Raw genomic sequence first — 14,707 nt, 5'->3', positions numbered from 1 at the left:
GTATCAATGACTCAAGCAGCAAAAAGAGGATACAACATAGTACAAAAGGGCACAATACATCTGGCAGAAAAATGCAGATCAACATAATACATTATTGTTATTAAAATTATTTTCTTCCCCAAAAACCTTTACTGCTATTGAAATGAATGAAGATCATTTAGCATGTTTAATCTATTTAACCATCAGTTCTGAATATGTGCCATAAAATAAAGTCCCGCTGACAGTATATTTCTCTCCGTTATCATTGATTGTGGTACGCTTCCCAAGTGATAGCCGTCTATCAGATCTTAAATATTACCTTTTGTCATAAGATAACGTGGCCACCTCATATGAGCGTTCCCAGGTCTTTAGAGCGGCAAGATTTATTTACTTAACGTATTTGTTAATTTGTATAATGCGGCACTTGTGTACACACTGTCTGAGCGGCCAGGACAATGCTGACACAATTCATTTTACATAGATTACAGTTTAGTTTGTAATGTGATAATATATTAAACAAACACGCTTCAGCAGATGGTAAGGTTGGTTGTAGGTCTCCGGTATTTTATTTCAGGTTTTCATCACTAAGACTTAAGATCCATTTACACGGGACGACAGAGAAGCAGATTATCGGGAAGGAAGGATTCCTTCCTGACAATCTGCTGCTAGCTGGTGGAGGAGACCGCTGCATTTACAAGTTAGGGATATTTGGCTAGTGGGAGAAATTTTAGGATTAACCTAAAATGCACTCTAACCTTTACAGGTGAACTTAATGTGACTTTGTCTAAACTTATGAATGTATATGTCCAACTGTTCAATGTTTCAGTACTTTTTGCACAACTTGCTGTTCTCTAACAAGGAGCTTAACGGCAAAATTCACAACAGGTGTTTGATCCAAAAATCTCCCAATAAATTTCCTGGTTCAATTAGAATAAGTAGTTAAACATTCCTCCTCATAATGCTGTTCACTTTTAGACATCATGAGACCAAGATGACACCTAACAATTGGTCAACAGTACCTCGCCATGGCGAGGCTTCAAGCAGTATGTTCTCAGAGGGAAGTGGCCACGGAGTCGCAAAGTATCATTAGTGATGAGCGGCGGGGCAATATTCGAATTTGCAATATTTTGCGAATATTTGGTAGAATATTCGTCATATATTCGAGAATTCGCGAATTCGAGATTATTTTCTTGATCGCGAAAAATCGGCAATGTAATATTCGTGTAATGCGCTCGAAATACAGGCGTGGGTTACTATAGCTACATTTTTAAAGCTGCTAGAAGTTTCCTGAGACTGAAGAAAATGGTTGGCACGGCAGAACATTACAATAGCTTTATATGCAGATAGAGTGCTCCAATATATTTGCGATTGCGAAATTGTCACCAATAATGCGAATATTTTGGCGCAATACATGCAACTTCACATTTTAACAGGTCTGACTACTTATTAGTGATTGGTGCACTAAGTATTGTTGTGAACTTGTGACATCACAGCACTATGTATGTATGTATGTATGCATGTAGCATACATACATGCAGCACTATGTATGTAGCATGTATGTATGGACAGCAGAACCTATCAGCTACACTATATCAGGATATAACCTACACTGACTATCTCCCACTAACTATCTGTATGATATATATAAGCTAACTAACTATCTAATGTAATGGTCAGGAAAGCAGAGAGCACAGCAATGACACTGCTCTCTCTCTCAGATCTGCAAAATACTGCATACAGGGGCTGCTGGGGAGGTTCTTATATAGTAAGGGGTAGGCAACTTTCCTATTGGTTGCTAGGGATGTTGCTAAGCTCTGACAAAGACATTGCAGCCTTCTCATTGGCCCACAAGCAAGAAGTGAGTTTACTGTTGAAAAAAAAATCTAGAATATTCGAAATTACAAATATATATCACCATATTCTAAATATTTGATAATTCTCGAAGTGCCGAAATTCGCAAATAATATTCGCTATTCGAATATTCGAGCCCAACACTAAGTATCATCAGCAGGATGCAACATAGATATAGAGAGACTAAAAGAGTCATAGAAAAGCATAGAAGTGGACGTCATTTGGCCACATCCAACACTGATGACCACTTCATTGTGAACAATCCCTGCGGAACCGGATGATGAATGCCACACATCTCCAGGCACATTTAAGGGAGGTGAAAGACACCCAAGTGTCATATCAGAACCTCAATGACCTGAGGTCCACCCTTCAAAAGAGTGGGATGCCATGCCTCAGCAGACACTAAGTTGACTTGTGAACAGCACGAGACGTCGTTGTCAAGCTGTAGTTGATGCTCAAGGCCACGTGACAAGTTATTGAGACATTGAAATTTTTTGTGGGGGTATACCCACAGATTAAAAGAGTTCTGCAGTTCTATTAAACTGATGATCTATTCTATGGACAGATCATCAGCATCTGTTCGGCGAGGGTCCGACACCCGGGACCCTGCTGATCAGCTGTTTGAGAAGGCAGCAGCGCTCCAGGAGTGCTGCAGCCTTCTCTCGGTTTCCCTCAGGCCCAGTGATGTTACGATTAGTATCACTGGCCTGGGAAGGGCTAAGCTCTGTTCACTTGAATGGAGCTTAGCCGCACCCAGGCCAGTGATACTAGTCGTGACGTCACTGGGTCTACGGTAAACAGCGAGAAGGCCGTGGCGCTACTGCCAGCACCGCTGCCTTCTCATACAGCTGATTGGCAGGGGTCCCGGGTGTTGGACCCTTGCCGATCAGTTGCTGATGATCTATACAGAGGATAGATCATCAGTTTAAAAGAACTGCAGCATCCCTTTAAACATCAGGGAGCACCATAATATTGCAGTAATAAGAATATCTTCCAACTGAAATCTTTTTGTAACAGAAAGTAAATTACAAAAGTAACTTGTCTATCATGCTGCATTATATTAAAATAGCATTTATTGGTGTCACAACCACGTTTAAATCTGCAGCATGTCAATTTGTTGTGGCTTTTCAGTGCGGGTTTCCTCTTTTACAAATCCATAACAAATCCACACTTAAGTCCTCTTTTACACATCAGTGAATCACCGACCTGTTCTGTCCGTGATCATCATGGACAGCACACATATCCATTGACTTTAATCTGTGTATTCGCACATCATTGTTTTTCCATGGATCATGACACCACAAAAGCAAATCATGCTTGTCCATGATTATGGATCCCTTACACACATTATTGTTTATGGGTCCATGAAAACCATGGACACAACATGGATGCTATCTGTGTTCGGTCTGTAATTTTCATGAATTATTGCTAGGATATGTCTGGAAATTAATTTTCAGCTGAGCAGTGTCCATGGAATTTGGATGACACAAAGAGGGATCAAAAGGTCAGAAGTGATCAAAAAGAGAAATTTGATTCGTTACTATTTCATCACATATTGCATTCCACTGTATGTATTGGGCGCAATGATGGAGAATGGCGACCATGCTGCGTCCCGTCATTGAACCCCTCAGATGCCACGTTCATCATTGATCGCAGCATTTGACATTACCATTGAGGCTTTTCAGGGGTTAATCAAGGTTAAAAAAAAAGCATACTCACCTTATCTATTTGCTTGTGGAGAGGTGGTCGTGGCAATCTTGATGGATGAAACTGCACAAATTCACATCATCACGCTGGTGGGGCATGGTGATATAATCACTGAGGATGTCAGTACGCCAGCCAGAGCACTGATGTGGTGATGTCATAGATTGCCGCATGCAAAATTTAGTGCAACTTCAATTTAGATGGTCGCACCTCTCCGCGAGCAAATGGATGATGTATGTTTTTTTATTTTTTACAATCATTTTAGGAAAAATTGATTCGTTACCATGAAGCGAGAGGAAATTTGGCTCCGTGGCAAATCAAATTTTTCCTAAAATTTCTCAAAAGTAGATTCATTTGACTTTGATTCGCTCAACTCTAATCTTCATGGGTGAACCACTGAGCATCGTCACGGATGTCATCATCAAAATTTCAGCTACAATTTATGTCCTATGTGAACATGCACTTACAAATAAAAAATGGATGAACAGAACTGGAAAGGCGGTGGAAGAGAATAAACAAATGGTTTATAATCACTGGTTATTTTCTCATTCTAGGTGGCCCTTTATGGCTTACACAAGACATGATACTTCAGAATATACTTTAGAACAGGCATACTAAACCTGCGGCTATCCAGCTGTTGCAAAACTACAACTCCCAGCATGACTGAACAGCCTACAGCTATCAGTCTACAGCAGGGCATTGTGGGAGTTGTAGTTTTACAACAGCTGGAGGGCCGCAGGTTGAGCATGCCTGCTTTAGAAGATCTAGGCTGCACTAACCATTGAAGAAAAAAATCACTTCTCCATTATTCCCACTATGTATTTTTTTATCAAGCATACTGACAAAGACACAAGTGGATGTAGCACGTATATAACTCCTAATAATTTGTCAAGAAAATTTAATAAACCCTTTTGCAGTAACTGTACTAATGGAACTATAAACTAAACTGCCGGGAATATCAAACTCAAAGTAACCCATTTACAATGAGCATGTTCTGTTCTGTCCTGAAAAGTGTAATAACAGCTCAGAAGATTCAAGAAATTCTATTACAATTGCTAACATTGTATTGGAAAACAAAAGAAGCACAAATCCTTTATTTCTGTCATTTAATACCTTATATCTTTTATCATTTGGAAAAGCAAAAGCCATATACTATGTGTACCATGATTTGATTGGGGCTGAGATTATGTCGTACATTTTTCCAATTAGCCAAATCTGTATCCAGACACTAAAAGCTTTACACACTGAAGACAGCAATTTTCTAAAAAGATCTCATATAGATGGTCAAATTCTTGCCAATTTTGATTGGTATATACTGTATGTTATTTGGTGTATATTTTGCACTTTATAATGTGGAGATTTGTATGACTTTTTTAACATTTTAAGGACTGGTGAACATGTCTATAGAGGTATACAGAGCTTATATTGATGGGATTCATACTGTATTTGATGTAAATAATTTGGTATGTTCCATTAGATGACCTGGGACACCGCTCCTAACTGGGAATACCTCTACAATACAGTGCCATATGGAGGTCTCTAAAGATTATAGGGGGTAGAATATGTACCTTAGACAACTAAGACAAAAATATGTAACAGTTAATTATTAAAAGGGTTTTCTGAATTTAGATATTGATGACCTATTCTCATGATAGGTCACCAATAGAGATGAGTAAATTTTTGAAAAATTCGATTAGTCGGTTCGCCGAATCTTCGGGAAAAATTTGGTTCGATCCGAATATATTTGCGGAGAATTGCGTTAAAAAACTGCTATTTCCTGGCTGCTGAGAACCTTTAGAGTGGTGTAAAACACTGTGCCTTGCAGTAACAAGCATAGGGAGTCTGCTTTGCTATTGCAATAATACTGTGAGTCCGTATGACAGGCAGATGACAGTCGTCGCTCTTAGAATCACTGCACACTTCACTTATTTGGGCAGTCACGGGGCCAAAACTGACCAAATAACTCAAATATGAACTCAGCCTTACAGGTCGATGTTAGCGCCAATAAGAAGCATACTCCTTTTACACTGTCATCAGCAGATATCACATACTGTAGATGTCTACAGAAACTGTTCTATTAAACTCGTATACAAGTAGAGCCCCCCCCAGACAGAGTGGAGAGGGTGTCAGCAGTAAGTTTGTGTTGACGTCACTGATTATTTTGCCCTTCCTCTGATCTGTCAGAACAATAACCCACAAAAAACAGATCCTGTCTGTGGAGCATACGTCTTCACTCGGTAAGCATTTGCCCAATAATCCATCAGTATTGCTAAAAAATAGGAGTGGATCTAAAACAGAGATGACACATGAATGGAATATTTGCATGTCTTCTGTGTTTGGCTACCAAATCACAAGCCAATTCTGATGGGACTATACAGGCCTTACAGCTGCTACACAGACAGGATCCATTGTCTGTCTCATTTTTCCTTCCTTCTGACAGATCAGAAGAAAGGTCAAATAAATCATGATGTCAGCCAGGCTGAAAGGCAAAATAGTGGCCCAGTCATAAAGTGGGGAGGGTGGGAACAACATGCGAAGTCAACAGAGTGGACCTATAACATAGTGGTAAGGTGGAAGCAGCATGAGGAGACCACATAGTGGCCAAATGACAGGGTCTGGAGGTGGAAGCAGTATTAGGAGGATACTGAGTTTCACAATGACAGAGTCTGGAGGTAGCAGCAGTATGAGGAGGCCACTGAGTGGCACAATGACAGAATCCGCAGGTGGCGGCAGCAGCATCAGGAGAAGGCCACCAAGTGGCACAATGACAAAGTCTGGAGGTGGCGGCAGAAGCAGCATCAGGAGAAGTCCACCGAGTGGCACAATGACAGAGTCTAGAGTTGGCAGCAGTATGAGGAGGCCAGCGAGTAGCACAATGACAGAGTCTGGAGGTGGCGACAGCAGCAGCATCAGGAGGATACCACAGAGTGGCAAGGTGACATAGTGTGGAGATGGCAGCAGCAGCATCAGGATACCACAGAGTGGCAAGGTGACATAGTGTGGAGATGGCAGCAGCAGCTGCATCAGGAGACGACAAAGTGACCCGGTGACAGAATGGGGCGGTGGGTGGAAATACCAGTACCCGCTGACGAAGGTGGGTGAAATAAGGAGCACTTGGCATCAGATGTGTGGCATCAGGTGGGTGGCAGCATCAAAAAAGTAAGAAGAAAGGTAGCCAAAAGAAACCAGTCTCTTTTGTCAAAGTGTTGGTGTGGCACCATGGATGATCTAGTCTGATGCATCAGGAATTGATGGATGGAAATCCTGGCTGATCCACGCCTGATTCATCTTGACAAAGGTCAGTCTCTCCACATTTTGGCGAGTTCTCCTTGGGCTAACTATGGCCCCCGCCGCACTAAACACCCGCTCTGATACCACATTACTGGCCGGGCAGGACAGCTTTTCTAGGGCAAACTCTGCTAGTTGGGGCCACAAATCCAGTTTGGCTGCCCATTAGTCCAGCAGATCTTCAAGGTGGGTTGGCAGGGTGTTGTCCAAATATGCCAGCAGCTGCAGGTTCAGGTCCTGCTCCAGGTCTACCTGCTACTGCTGGTGAGTAGTTTCTTCACTATGTGGGTGAAGAAAGCTTCTCATCAGCGACTGTAGACTCAGGCTGCTGCTGATGGAGCTGGTACTGCTCCTGCCACCCCACCCCTCCCCAGCAGCCATGGCAGTGGAATGTGAGCGCAGAGGTCCCCCACGGTCAGACCTGCGAGAGGATGGACAATGGCGCAGATAGGCAGCGGCCAACTGACTACATAGGATGTCTCTGTAGTAGTTCAGTTTGTCCTCCCTCTCAGTGGGTGTAAAAAAGGCCCCCATTCTGTACCGGTAGCAAGGGTCCAACAAGGTGGAGAGCCAGAAGTCATCCCTCTGCCGAATGGTGACAATTCAGCTGTAACTACGCAAGCAAGTGACCATGCATTGGGCCATTTGTGCAAGTGACTCGGAGGGACTCCCTGCCTTCATCTCCACTGTGTCTGGGTCCTCTGTCTCGTCTTCCTCCTCGCCCTGTAGCTTCTCTGGCTGCTCCTTCTTTTTCTGTCACCTGAGTAGAAAAATCACCCATATCGCGACACATTGCCTGTGCTCCATTGTCCTCCTCCCCCTCCTCCTCCTCTTCCAGTTCAGCCCCCACAGGGCTCATGTGGCTGTGAGATCTAGGCGCCATGTCTTCAGTCCCCTGACCAGCCATTGTTACCACCATCTGTTCCAGGACATGAAGAAGTGGAATAATGTTGTTCATCCCGTAGTCCTGGTGACTGACAAATAACATGGCGTCCTCAAAGGGCCTGAGCAAATGGCAGGTGTCACACATGAGCTGCCACTGGCTGCCATCGAAGTTACACAGGGGAGTACTCCTGTTCACTTGCATCATCAATAAATCGTTGATGGCCTTTTTCTGTTCGTATAGTCAGTCCAACATATGGAGGGTGGAATTTCAACGGGTGGAAACGTTGCATATCAGCCTATGTTGGGGGATGCCATTCTGCCGCTGCACCTCAAGGAAGGTGTGCTTTGCGGTGTACGAGTGGCTGAAGTGCATGCAAAGTTTCCTGCCCATTTTTATGATGTCATATGGGTGGAAGACTTCAGAAACCGCTTGACAACCAGATTGGACATGTGTGCCATGCAGGGCGCATGGCTCAGCCCTCCGACACAATATTCTTCACGTTGTCAGTCACCATGGTTTCCGATTTTGAGTTGTCGGGGAGAAAGCCAGGATTAGATTTTTTGATGAAGGACACGGAGCAGTTCTTCGCCTGTGTGACTCCATTCGCTCAGGGAAACGAGGTGCAGCACAGCATGACACCGCCGTGCCCTGCACATCTGGTATGCTGGAGTGGCACTGTGAGTTGTCCCTGCAGTGGAGGCTGAGGACATGGTGGAGGATGAGGAGGCAGAGGCAAACATTGTCGCAGGACCAATGGCGTAACAACGTGGAGGTGGAAGCGGTGTGACCTGGCCAAGTTGCTGGTGTGGCTGTGCAGGAACCACATTCACCCAGTGGGCCGTAAAGGACATGCATTGTTCCTGACCATAGTTACAGCTTCACACGTCAGTGCTGCCGTGCACTTTGGCAGACACCAACAGGCTCAAGCACTGGCCCACCGTCTGTTCTACATATTTGTGCAGGGCTGGTACTGCCTTTTTCGCAAAGAAATGACAGCTTAGGACTCTCTACCTTGGCTAGGCACAAGCCATCAGTTCTCTGAAAGGTCACCACTTGGAAAGGGAGGGACTGCAGTACCAGCGACTTGGACAGGAGCATGTTCAGCTTCTGCGCCGTTGGATGAGTGCACGCATACTGCTGTCTCTTGGCAATCGCTTCAGTGATCGATTGCTGACGGAATGACTGATGAGAAGTAGAAAAAGGAGGAGGAGCAGGAGCATCGGGATCAGCAGATGATAAGAATGACATACAGCTCCCTTCGGCGTAGGTGGTGGAGCCTTGATTGGCTGAAACCGGGTGCGTGCCACTAGGTGATGCAGCGGTTGCTTCGGCAGTCTGTACCACCACATTGGAGCCACGGTTCTCCCAGACTGCTGTATGGCGACGTGGCCTATGTTGACGCAGGGCCGTAGTGTAAACATTAGCACCCTGGCCACTCTTCACCTTCTGCCCACAGATTCTACATATGGCCACATTCACCTCCTCCGGCGGCTTAACAAAATATAAAATACTGCCACACCGCCGAGTATTTTCCCCCAACAATCCGCACTGACTTACTGCTACTGCTGCTGCCTCCGTGAACCCCTGCACCACTACTTCCCGGGCAGGTGGGCTTCTGCGAAGCAGTTGGTCTACCCCGGGCACGTTTGGCTCCTGAACTCCCACTGCTGCCACCCTGCTGACTCCCAGCCATGCTACCACTTTGCTGGCTCCGCCACTGCCTCACAGGCAAGCAGCCACCCTCTTCTCCTGATGATGATGAAGCCCCTTCTGCACCCGGCTCCCAAGTGAGATCGGCTTCATTATCATCAAGTAGTGTCTGCACATCACTGATGTCCTCCTCAATGGTCTCTGCGTCAGAACCCCGACCTCTCGCAGCACGACCTCCCACGCCACTCTCCTCATCACTACTTTCCTGCCTAGTGGAGGAAGCGGCGGATTTCTCCTCCAGATCTTGGCTGGGCATGAGCTGCTGACTGTCCTCTAGTAGCTCGTCCTCGCTGTATAGTGGAGCTGAGCCCACAGCATACAATACTTCAGTGGCTGAGGGAACAGCAAAGGACAGAGGCAGGTTGAGGACAGGTGAGGGCACAGGGCCTGCTCCCGGGCCATGCCAACTAAGGGTTGTGTCTGACGAACCCACCGACTGTTGGCTGGTGGTGTCTGATGTCACTTGGGATGAAGTGGATGACCGAGTTAACCAATCAAGAACTGCTGGGTTGCTGGTCAAGAAACGACTGCTAGATGACATCGGGAGCTAAGGCCTCTCACTGCGACTCCTGCTGCTTCGACACCATACTCTGCGCCGACCTCTGCCTGCGCCAGAAACATTTAGGCCTCTGCCACTCCTCTGTGCATGGCCTGGCACTTCCCTGTCTGACATACTTTTAGCTGAACTAAATAAATTAAAAGCAAAGCAAAACACCCCTAAAAGAGATGAAAATATTTTTATTTTTGTACTGAAGTAGGCCACTAAAAGCTTTCACCACAAACAACTGCAACAGTGAAGTGCATAGATATTTTTCTTTTTGTACTGAAATAGGCATAAACGTTTAAACCTAAATAACTGCAACAGTGAAGTGTGTATATATTTTTCCTTCTGTACTAAAGTAGGCCACTAAACGCATTCATCACAAATAACTGCAACAGTGAAGTGCGTGTATATATATATTTTTTTGTACTGAAATAGGCCACTAAACGCTTTCGCCACAAATAACTGCAACAGTGAAGTGCGTATATATTTTTCTTTCTGTACTGAAATATGCCACTAAATGCTTTTGCCACAAAAAAATGCAACAATGATGTGCATATATATTTTTCTTTCTGTACTGAAATAGGCCCATAAATGCTTTCGCCACAAGTAACTGCAACACTGAAGTGCGTATATATTTTTTATTCTTTACTGAAATAGGCTACTAAACGCTTTCGCCACAAATAACTGCAACAGTGAAGTGCGTATATGTTTTTAATTTTGCACTAAAATATTCCACTAAAAGCTTTCACTGTAAAATAACTGCAACAGTGAAGTGCGTCTATATTTTTCTTTCTGTACTAAAATAGGCCACTAAACGCTTTCAACGCATATAACTGCAGAAATGAACTGAGAATATCTTTTTCCTTCTGTACTGAGATAGGCTATTAAACGCTTTTGAAACAAATAACTGCAACAGTGAAGTGCGTATATATTTTTCTTTATGTACTAAAATAGGCCACTAAACACTTTTGCCACAAATAACTGCAACAGTGAAGTGCGTATATATTTTTCTTTCTGTACTGAAATGCGCCACTAAATGCTTTCAACACATATAACTGCAGAAGTGAACTGAGAATATATTTTTATTTCTGTACTGAAATAGGCCACTAAACGCTTTCGCCACAAATAACTGCAAAAGTGAAACGCATAGATATTTTTCTTTCTGTACTAAAATAGGCCACTAAATTCTTTCGCCACAAATAACTGCAATAGTGAAGTGCGTATATATTTTTCTCTTTGTACTGAAATAGGCCACTAAATAGTTTTGCCACAAATAACTGCAACAGTGAAATGCGTATATATTTTTCTTTTTGTACTGAAATAGGCCACTGAAGGCTTTTCAACATAGCATTTGCACCCCCAATGACAAGAACAAATTGCTGGAATGACAGAGCTGTATAATGGCTATTTGGATCCCCAAATAATTATTTTCCCCTGCACTTGTAAGGTCAATACACTCAAGCCTAATTTTAATTATTAGACTGTAATCCTGTGATGTCTATTTTGATTTATACAAGTCCCCTTTTAATTGTAAAGCGCTGCAAATTACGGTTGTGCCATATAAAAAAAAGATTATTATTTTTAATCAGAAGCACGTGATAAGTCATGAGTCACATTCCAAAGCAAGCATGGAAGGCTTATGAGTAAACACAAAACATTTTTAATGGAATTTGATTGCTAAACATTTGGTATATTTGGTGAAAGCTAGTGTTGATCAAGCACCAAAGTGCTCGGGTGCTCGAGTAGAACACTTTGGGATGCTCGGGTGCTCGGCAGAGCACCCAAGCACAATGGAAGTCAATGGGAGAACCCGAGCATTAAACCAGACACCCCCTGCTCTGAAGAGGGGAGGGTGTCTTGTTCATAGGAAAAGGTCAGAAATTGATGGAAACACCACTGAAATGGTTCGGGAACAGCATGGGGAGGATGTCTGGATGCATCTTTGACTCCCAGGTCACTGTTGGGAATGATGTTTTTCGAGTAGTACGCCACTTTTACAGACTGACAATAATACACACCAAACTGAAGATAAAATCAATTTTAGAGGAAAAATTGTTTGGAAACATTCTCTCCTGTATATTTACTTGTATATAAAGTGCAAGTGCTGCCAAAAATTACAAGGAAGAGGCACTCCGATACAACCTGTATATCACATAAAGGAGGGCCTCATTCACATTGTGGTACAATTGTTCAGGTAGTGGGACTCCTACACTCAAGTGAAAGGGCTGCAAAAAATTAGAAGGAACCAGCACTCCAATACACCCTTTATTACACATAAAGGAGGGCATCATAGACACCCTTGAAAAATTATGATTAATGGCCTGCTGGTGACTCTCAAAAACATTAGGAGCAAAGACCTGCTGGTGACCCTCTAAAACATTAGAGGCGAGGGCCTGCTGCCATTAAACGCTTTTGAAACAAATAACTGCAACAGTGAAGTGCGTACAGTGGCGGAAATAATTATTTGACCCCTCACTGATTTTGTAAGTTTGTCCAATGACAAAGAAATGAAAAGTTTTAGAACAGTATCATTTCAATGGTAGGTTTATTGTAACAGTGGCAGATAGCACATCAAAAGGAAAATCGAAAAAATAACTTTAAATAAAAGATAGCAACTGATTTGCATTTCATTGAGTGAAATAAGTATTTGAACCCCTACCAACCATTAAGAGTTCTGGCTCCCACAGAGTGGTTAGACACTTCTACTCAATTAGTCACCCTCATTAAGGACACCTGTCTTAACTAGTCACCTGTATAAAAGACACCTGTCCACAGAATCAATCAATCAAGCAGACTCCAAACTCTCCAACATGGGAAAGACCAAAGAGCTGTCCAAGGATGTCAGAGACAAAATTGTAGACCTGCACAAGGCTGGAATGGGCTACAAAACCATTAGCAAGAAGCTGGGAGAGAAGGTGACAACTGTTGGTGCGATTGTTCGAAAATGGAAGGAGCACAAAATGACCATCAATCGACCTCGCTCTGGGGCTCCACGCAAGATCTCACCTCGTGGGGTGTCAATGGTTCTGAGAAAGGTGAAAAAGCATCCTAGAACTACACGGGAGGAGTTAGTTAATGACCTCAAATTAGCAGGGACCACAGTCACCAAGAAAACCATTGGAAACACATTACACCGCAATGGATTAAAATCCTGCAGGGCTCGCAAGGTCCCCCTGCTCAGGAAGGCACATGTGCAGGCCCGTCTGAAGTTTGCCAATGAACACCTGAATGATTCAGAGAGTGACTGGGAGAAGGTGCTGTGGTCTGATGAGACCAAAATAGAGCTCTTTGGCATTAACTCAACTCGCTGTGTTTGGAGGAAGAAAAATGCTGCCTATGACCCCCAAAACACCGTCCCCACCGTCAAGCATGGGGGTGGAAACATTTTGCTTTGGGGGTGTTTTTCTGCTAAGGGCACAGGACAACTTATTCGCATAAACGGGAAAATGGACGGAGCCATGTATCGTGAAATCCTGAGCGACAACCTCCTTCCCTCTGCCAGGAAACTGAAAATGGGTCGTGGATGGGTGTTCCAGCACGACAATGACCCAAAACATACAGCAAAGGCAACAAAGGAGTGGCTCAAGAAGAAGCACATTAAGGTCATGGAGTGGCCTAGTCAGTCTCCGGACCTTAATCCAATCGAAAACCTATGGAGGGAGCTCAAGCTCAGAGTTGCACAGAGACAGCCTCGAAACCTTAGGGATTTAGAGATGATCTGCAAAGAGGAGTGGACCAACATTCCTCCTAAAATGTGCGCAAACTTGGTCATCAATTACAAGAAACGTTTGACCTCTGTGCTGGCAAACAAGGGTTTTTCCACCAAGTATTAAGTCTTTTTTTGTTAGAGGGTTCAAATACTTATTTCACTCAATGAAATGCAAATCAGTTGCTATCTTTTATTTAAAGTTATTTTTTCGATTTTCCTTTTGATGTGCTATCTGCCACTGTTACAATAAACCTACCATTGAAATGATACTGTTCTGAGACTTTTCATTTCTTTGTCATTGGACAAACTTACAAAATCAGTGAGGGGTCAAATAATTATTTCCGCCACTGTATATATTTTTCTCTTTGTACTGAAATAGGCCACTAAACAGTTTTGCCACAAATAACTGCAACAGTGAAATGCGTATATATTTTTCTTTTTGTACTGAAATAGGCCACTGAAGGCTTTTCAACATAGCATTTGCACCCCCAATGACAAGAACAAATTGCTGGAATGACAGAGCTGTATAACGGCTATTTGGATCCCCAAATAATTATTTTCCCCTGCACTTGTAAGGTCAATACACTCAAGCCTAATTTTAATTATTAGACTGTAATCCTGTGATGTCTATTTTGATTTATACAAGTCCCCTTTTAATTGTAAAGCGCTGCAAATTACGGTTGTGCCATATAAAAAAAAGATTATTATTTTTAATCAGAAGCACGTGATAAGTCATGAGTCACATTCCAAAGCAAGCATGGAAGGCTTATGAGTAAACACAAAACATTTTTAATGGAATTTGATTGCTAAACATTTGGTATATTTGGTGAAAGCTAGTGTTGATCAAGCACCAAAGTGCTCGGGTGCTCGAGTAGAACACTTTGGGATGCTCGGGTGCTCGGCAGAGCACCCAAGCACAATGGAAGTCAATGGGAGAACCCGAGCATTAAACCAGACACCCCCTGCTCTGAAGAGGGGAGGGTGTCTTGTTCATAGGAAAAGGTCAGAAATTGATGGAAACACCACTGAAATGGTT

The sequence above is a fragment of the Bufo bufo genome, chromosome 3 (assembly GCF_905171765.1).
Source record: "Bufo bufo chromosome 3, aBufBuf1.1, whole genome shotgun sequence".
Classification (NCBI taxonomy): Eukaryota; Metazoa; Chordata; class Amphibia; order Anura; family Bufonidae; genus Bufo; species Bufo bufo.
Note: the sequence above shows the minus strand (reverse complement) of the source record.